This window comes from Montipora capricornis, chromosome 4, assembly GCF_036669925.1.
Source record: "Montipora capricornis isolate CH-2021 chromosome 4, ASM3666992v2, whole genome shotgun sequence".
Lineage (NCBI taxonomy): Eukaryota > Metazoa > Cnidaria > Anthozoa > Scleractinia > Acroporidae > Montipora > Montipora capricornis.
The window spans coordinates 51,646,908-51,654,244 of record NC_090886.1 but is presented as its reverse complement, the minus strand read 5'-3'; positions in this window follow the sequence as shown (position 1 = coordinate 51,654,244).

Genomic DNA, 7,337 nt, shown 5'->3' with positions numbered 1-7,337 from the left:
ATTCATCTCCTCCTGGAAAAAAATCAAATTACTCTAACACCGAGAAATATCTCGGAAAATATATCTTCAGGTGAGTGTTCAGTTTTGGATTGTTCCACAATTGTGTTTCCGATATATAAAATTAAGACAACAGAAATATCACTAGGAATAAATGTAGGAATATTTTTCTTGTCAGAACGGTAAATCTGTTGTGCGTAACATGGAGATTTACATTGGTTGTGGGGGCAGAATTGTTCTTAAATTTTAATAGGCAAGTTGTCAGTCTTTTCCGAGATGTTTGGCCCTCTAACAATGGTATCCGTCTCCATAAAGGGAGATTTATTTGATAACGATAATAAATTGTGCAATTCTAGTGGATAATTTGGTCGGTCTCCATGGAGAATTCCTGCGTCACAGAAAAGGTGATTCGCAAGGAAAATTTTCAAGCATAGCAGGTGATGCTTTGGAAGTAAAAGTGATTTCTATTTTTAACTGCTTTACAATTGAATATTATAATAAAAGATTATAAAAAATAGCCAGAAGATTATACAATGTGGTCTTTATTGTATCCGGCCAGCAATGAAGGCCAACCGATATTTGTTGCATTTGTCTCGGAAAAGTTGGTTTGAGTATACAGTAAAGAGCAACTCTTCTTTATTTTTATCATATCTTTAAACTGGATGCCCTTTCGCACCACCTGAAGTAGTTACCTCCAAGCAGAAAACTACGTAACGTAAATTTGCTAGCCTATCAACGACCTTTTTTCTTTTATGATTTCTTTTTGATCACGCTACTGTAATGAAAAGACAATATTGTCAACATTACTCATCCTCTCTTTTGCATCAGATACCGTGTACACATTGGCAAACAGTGTAAAACGAAAGTTAGCTTTGACCTACTGCCAAGATCGCGCATGTGTCATTGAGATACAATACACCTCCGACCGGCTTACTCAGTAGCTCAGTGCCGCGGGAGATCGCGAAGTCAAAACTCATACTCACTCAGGAGAAAGTGCTGCCTTTTTAATGACATCTGCAAAATGGTTAGACTCTCTAGTCTTCTCGGATAAGGACGATAAACCGTAGGCCCCGTCTCATAACCCTTTCAGAAGATTTTCAATAGACTGCGGTACGTGAGAGAACCCACGCACTATTCGCAAAGAGTATAGGGCATGGACTTCCCAGTGTTGGGGTCTGTCCTCTGTGGTATATCATCATCGGGTTGGGAGGGTCAGTAAATGCTCGGCGGAGATACTAGCTACACCAAACTACTCTAAAATCCGAGGGTAAATGAAAAAAATTTGATGATGATCTATGAATATGTTGGTTTTGCATATCAGGAGTGTTAACTGAGGAGCAGTGAAAGTCTTTGATCGAGATGGCGACGCTGGTTATCCAGCCGAACAGAAAATGCTTTAACAGTATTCTGACAAGTCAAACTTCTGTTTGCAACATGCATGGTTTACGATAAAAACAGACGTAGCAGTCAAACGCAACTAGAAGTGGTTGAGCTATATCGCATTGTGATTTTGAATGATGTAACCGATACATGGGTAGTCAGGGCGAATTAGCAGTTATCAACCTCCCTGAAATTCCCAAAAGACTTTTTCGCTATTGTTCTTTCCACCAACATCGACTAAAGCTCGGCCGACAGCTCGGCCCACATACAACCTCGGGGCGGAGGGTTGAACCCGGGTCGCAAGTATCGCGGGTACTAGTAGTTGCACCTCTGGACATTGCACCAGAGTGTCGTACCAAGACAATTAATAAAGTACTCTTATTACTTCTGTAAGTTCCTACCAAGCAACCGCCACTTTCCGATACCTAGCCTGCGCAGCAAGCGTTCCTGTTCGACTGAAGAGCTTCGAAACGATTTTCCGCAAACTGGCGGAACATCGTTTCGAAGCTCTTCTATCCGATACCTTGCTACCTGCAAAATAGTAATAAGAGAGAGAAACTTGACGGCTCCTTGTTAATGCGTAACCGATTGTTTTCCTTCGGTGGCTGAGTACTTCATTCTGTCAAACTATAAGATTCCAAACTGGATTGCCTTGAAGGTCCGGCTGTTTCTCTTGTGTGGTCCGTCTTTCGGAGGATCTTATCGGGTTGGATGATGAATGGTTGATCTCAAGCGATGCAAAAACTGTACTTTTGCAGAGATTTGTTCCGAGGATGCTCGGAATAAAATCCGAGTGCTTCTTTGCAGGAATCGAATCTGCAATCCTCCGATTACTAGTTAGATTACTAGGATGCTCTGCCACTGAACTGTAGGAAACTCATGCCGGGAGGTAGGCGATTCAACTAGGTTTTTGTGACAATTGTCCCGTCATGCTGTTAGCACTGAAATTGTCGAATTATGGAGCATATTCGTCATTGTACTGAAAGAGATGTCATATGTTAACCACGATGAATGGAACGAGGAGATTTGCTTATTAGGGCGCTTAAGCACGCGCGTTTTTGAGAGCTGTTTTCCCTTTTAACTTGTCTTCACACAGCCACATTTACATTCTGGGAGACCCCACTGTCCTAGTACTCGAAATGTTCTCTTCCGGTTGCCGTCCGAGTCTCAAAAACGGACTTGCTTAAGCTCCCTGTTGATTGATCAGTGGTGACTCGGGGATACACCTAGTTTGATGGCCTACAGTAGCCACAAGGCTGAGAGGTCCTGAGTGGTAGAACTCGGAAGGTCGTAGGTTCCACTCCTCCACGGAAATTGTCTCTGAAATTTTGGAAAGTAAGGCCTGGTTTTCACTAGCGACGCAAGCACAAACACAAGCACAAACATAAATAGCTTATGCCATTGAAAACGAATGTCGACACAAACATCAAAATCAACTGCGGCATCCGCCATTATGTTCAATTGCTGAGACGCGGGGAATCTGGAACGAGTGGTTACCCCCAATTTTCTTTTTAGATTTCAATAACACTTCTTAAGATCTACATTTCCTGCATAATCACACACCGGGGCAAAAATATCTTTAATTATTAAATTCTCAACCTTGGATAATGCATTTCGCGTGCTCTGATTGGTTCACTCAATCTCAGTTATCAGCTCATATCCATATATAGTAAATGATTGCGCTAAACGCTGCTAAGCTAAATTTTTTTCGCCGGAAAACGAAATTTCTCTCTCAAGAAAAAAAAAACTTTTTTGTGGAAAGTCTGGATCAACTCCGACGCTTAGAAGTACGCGAATAGTCAATAAATGTTTTTGTGATGAGCCTACGTCTGTCTGACCTCAAGGTATTACACATTATCGCATCCTCATCACGTTTTTTCGATTTCGCTCGGATTTTCTTGCTTTTTTGGCTCGTATTTCGTACTTCCAAATTTTTGGAGTTTAAGGAATTTAATAAAACAATTATTCCATTCGCGCTCGTTGGCTATTTACCATCTCATATCCAACAAACGGGAATGGAAGAATTGTTAAATAGTTTTCACTACATCTGCCTCCGCCTAAGATAGCAGTTGGCAGTTGGCAGTTGAGATACGCTTAAATGCAATCTCGACCGCAAAGCTCTTCTCTTGACTGAGGGAGAGAAGAGCTCTTGGGAACCCTGAAACAAAGTGTCTGCTCATTGGTTTTCGTGAAGAACAATCAAAAGCGTCTCTAATTGGTGCATTCATGTTAGCACGAGGAGTGAGCAGGCGCCGTAAGGTTCAAAGGCAAAACCCTACGGCGCATGCTCTCCTATACACGTATAGAGTTTCTAGAGCCTTGGGTCGATCCGATGCTCTGGTGACTACATTGCGTTTGAAATTATATGCTAAACATGTCGCCCATGTTTCCGACTTGCGTGTGACAAATCGTCGCCCCTGTTTCTGATTTCCGGACAAATCAATTTCTGAGCTAGGCAACTCGATTTGCATCAGATCTGCTTCAATGTTTGACTTTTCAATCGCTAACCCGAACAGCACTTTGGATCTCCTTGCGAGTTTCTACTTCGTGACTCTAAAAAAGGCCTAGTTTATACGTCGCGCTATCGTCCAATTTAATTCCAATTAAATTCGTCCTTCCGTCGACATTAATTGTACCGTGGTTTTACGCGTCGAAATTAATGGGTCGAATTATGGTCGAATTTACTTCTCAGCCGGAATGCAATGCACCTGGTCAGAGATAAAAATTAATAATGTACGAAAATAAGGTATGCATTTCATTCGACGCAACGCTGGTGCGACGGATAAACTGATGACTCCTTAAAGATATTTTATCCGTCTTCTTAAGACGGATAAAGCGTCTAGGACGAATTTAATTTTTAACAGACGAATTTAACTCGTTTTAGATGTCGCTTTATCGTCGGATTTATTTTAAAGTAGGACCTGGAATTAAATTCGTCTGAATTAAATTCGACGATAGCGAGACGTATAAACTGGGCCTTTAACACTTCGGTCGCGTAGAACAATACCGATACCACCTTGCGCGCCCGGGTTGAGCAAATCGAGATTGATTTCCCCTACAACATCTACCAATTTATACATCTACCCTTTTTACGCGGGAACGTCTAGATTGCCTCCTCAGGTTTTAGCCGCGGGGGCACTTATTATTTCCTTGTGCTTATGCTATGTTCCGTTTTCACACAACGCTAGCTAACGCAAGCATAAGCGCTTCATTGTGCTTGCGCTTGTGGTTAGAGTGGTTTTCAATTAAGTGTGGAAAGTAATTGGTGAATTACTTTAGTTTATGATTACTTCACTCAGTGACTGGTTCAAAGTTCTCGCGCCATTTTTTTCAACCAATCAGAAGTGAAACCAAAACCAATCGTGGCTCGCGCGTGCACATTTTCCCGCGCCTTGTGTCGGCTACGAGTAATTACTTCGAGTGTTTGATTGGTTTACTGGAATGTCTCCGACCTTTTTGATTGGCCAAAATAATTACTTCGGTTTTGCTTTTGCTTGCGTCAACCCCGTTTTCACGTTAAAATAAGCGTTCTTATTGCGCTTGTGCTTCCGTCGCTAGTGAAAACCAGGCTTACCTGTCTTACCTCTTAGATAAAAAGGGAGCAATTAGTGCAGTACATTCCATTGCTGCTCCGCCTGAGATTCCAAACAATTGTCTCCCTTTGGGTAAGTCCATTTCTGGGATGATTTTAAGGCTGGTTTACACGTGCGATGCAAGCATAAGCACAAGGTCCTTTACACGTGCGATAAGGATAAGCACACGGTAAAATACGCATGCGCAGTGAACAAATATTTTGGCGCCAAAATTTTAAATCCAAAATGGCGGACGCCAAGGAGATGCTTAGCGACGAGGAGGAGAAGTTGCTTGTTCTTCTATTGTGAAGAAGGAAAAGGCGAAGGGAAGGAAAGGAAAGGGTTTTGGTGAGGGAAATCGTTCGTAGGTGGAAAGAGCAAGGCGAGTTTCATAACCTGGCGAGGGAGCACAGCTGGGCGATTGACAGTTTTTTTCAGGTATGAAATAAAAATCTCAACAATTTATACAAAGTAAGCTTGTAAATTGAAAAACGTGCTTCTCTGTTTCCTTGTGCCTCTGCTTGTCCTGGTTTACACAGCTGCCGCAACGACACAAGTACAAGCGCAAACACAAGAAAAAGGGACAATTTCCTTTTCTTTTGCTTGCGTTTATGCTTCCAGATGATCTGGTGACGTAATTTAGAGGACTGGGAAGAAAAAAATTTAACGCCGTATCCCACAACCGCCTGCGGCCTTAGGTGTTGTTTCCAAACTCCCTGCAGTATTGCCATCGCCAAAACTCAACAGATCATTCCGTATCTACCACATTTCCTGTCATTGAATGAACATTCAAGTAGACCCGACGAAATCTAACCTCGCTTCTGCCATTTTGAATTAGAAAATAAGGCCGCGCGCGGTTGTGGGATACGGCGTTAAAATTTTTCTCCCCAGTCCTCCGAATTACGTCACCAGATCACCTTGGTTGTGCTTATACTTGCGTCCTACGTGTAAACCAGCCTATGGTTGGATGACTGGTTGATCTTGCACAATATAAAAATCCGCACTTTTCTCGGTATCATCTTAAAAGACTCTATTTTGGTAACAACAATAAAAGCAAGGTGACACACGCTAACACCAACCCGGTGTGGCCAACGCAGATGACCACAACCCAGCTTACCACATGTATGGCATGTGAAGCTGCCACTTTAAGGGGTGCTAAACACACCCGCTTGGTATGTTAGCTACGCCATGCTGATGAGGTCCAAAAGGCCTCAAACCTGAGACTGCTAGCAGTGAAAAAGCAGTGCCTTCTATCATTAAAGCCGTGCTTTTTTGGAATTTCAGAGTTTTGAAGCAAGCAACCCTGGACAATCTCCCGGCCGTTGCACGTTGGGATCAGTGGTTTGATCTGATTGGCGTAATTACAAGTTGAGAAGGTAAATATTTTAAGCAGGAGCCGATACAACGTATATTTGATTTTAGTGGTGGAATTTTAGATTTTTGAGCATTAAGAGAAATGGAGTACAGATGTTGTCTTCTTGTCTTTGCCACGGCAGATTTAAACAGTTTTCAAGGAGGAACAAGTGTCTTTTTGTCTTCGCCACAGCAGATTTAAAAAGTATGCAAGGAACTAAACCAGGATTACGGAACCTGACTTCGAATACAGGGCCCGGTTGTTCGAAAGCCGATTAACTTAATCCAGGATTAGCGTAAACTTTTGTTTCATGTTTTCAACGTTTTGGTGAAAGTTTCCTTTGCTTACTTTTGTTTTTCAAGATTGACTTCTTCTTATTTAACGTTTTACCGAATATCAGCCTTGAAAAGCATTTGGGAGTAGAGAATAAAACTCCTTTGTTAATTTTAACCTGACATTAGCGTTAATCAGCTTTTGAACAACTGGCCCAGGATGATAAGTTGTGAACTGTGATTTGTAGTAAGTTTTTCGGGTGATTTAAGGCTGATCTTGTAATTTTGGGATGAATGGAGTTAAGATTCGAATCAACAAGTTTTTTGAAACGGATTTCACTATAAAAGTTAACTTTAAAAAACAAAGACGTTTCGACCGTTCGACGGTCATTTTCAAGTTGAACAGTAAAAATTTTGAATGCGCTAAAATATATGTAACCGATTACAAAAATGCTAATAAGATACTGACCAAAACTCTAAAATATTTATATAGAAACAATACACACACACAAAAGAATAAAAAATTGCGGCATTTACTGTCCAACTTGAAAATGACCGTCGAACGGTCGAAACGTCGTTTTTTAACGTTAACTTTTATAATGAAATGGAGTTAAGGAAGCAAGTAAAACTGCGGGATTTGAATAAAGTCTCCTTCAAAATATAAATAAATAAATAATCCCGTATCCTGATAACCCGCCGGATGATAGGGCTTCGTTGTTTGCATTTGCAGATTTAGTAACATTAATGAGTTTTAACAACAAA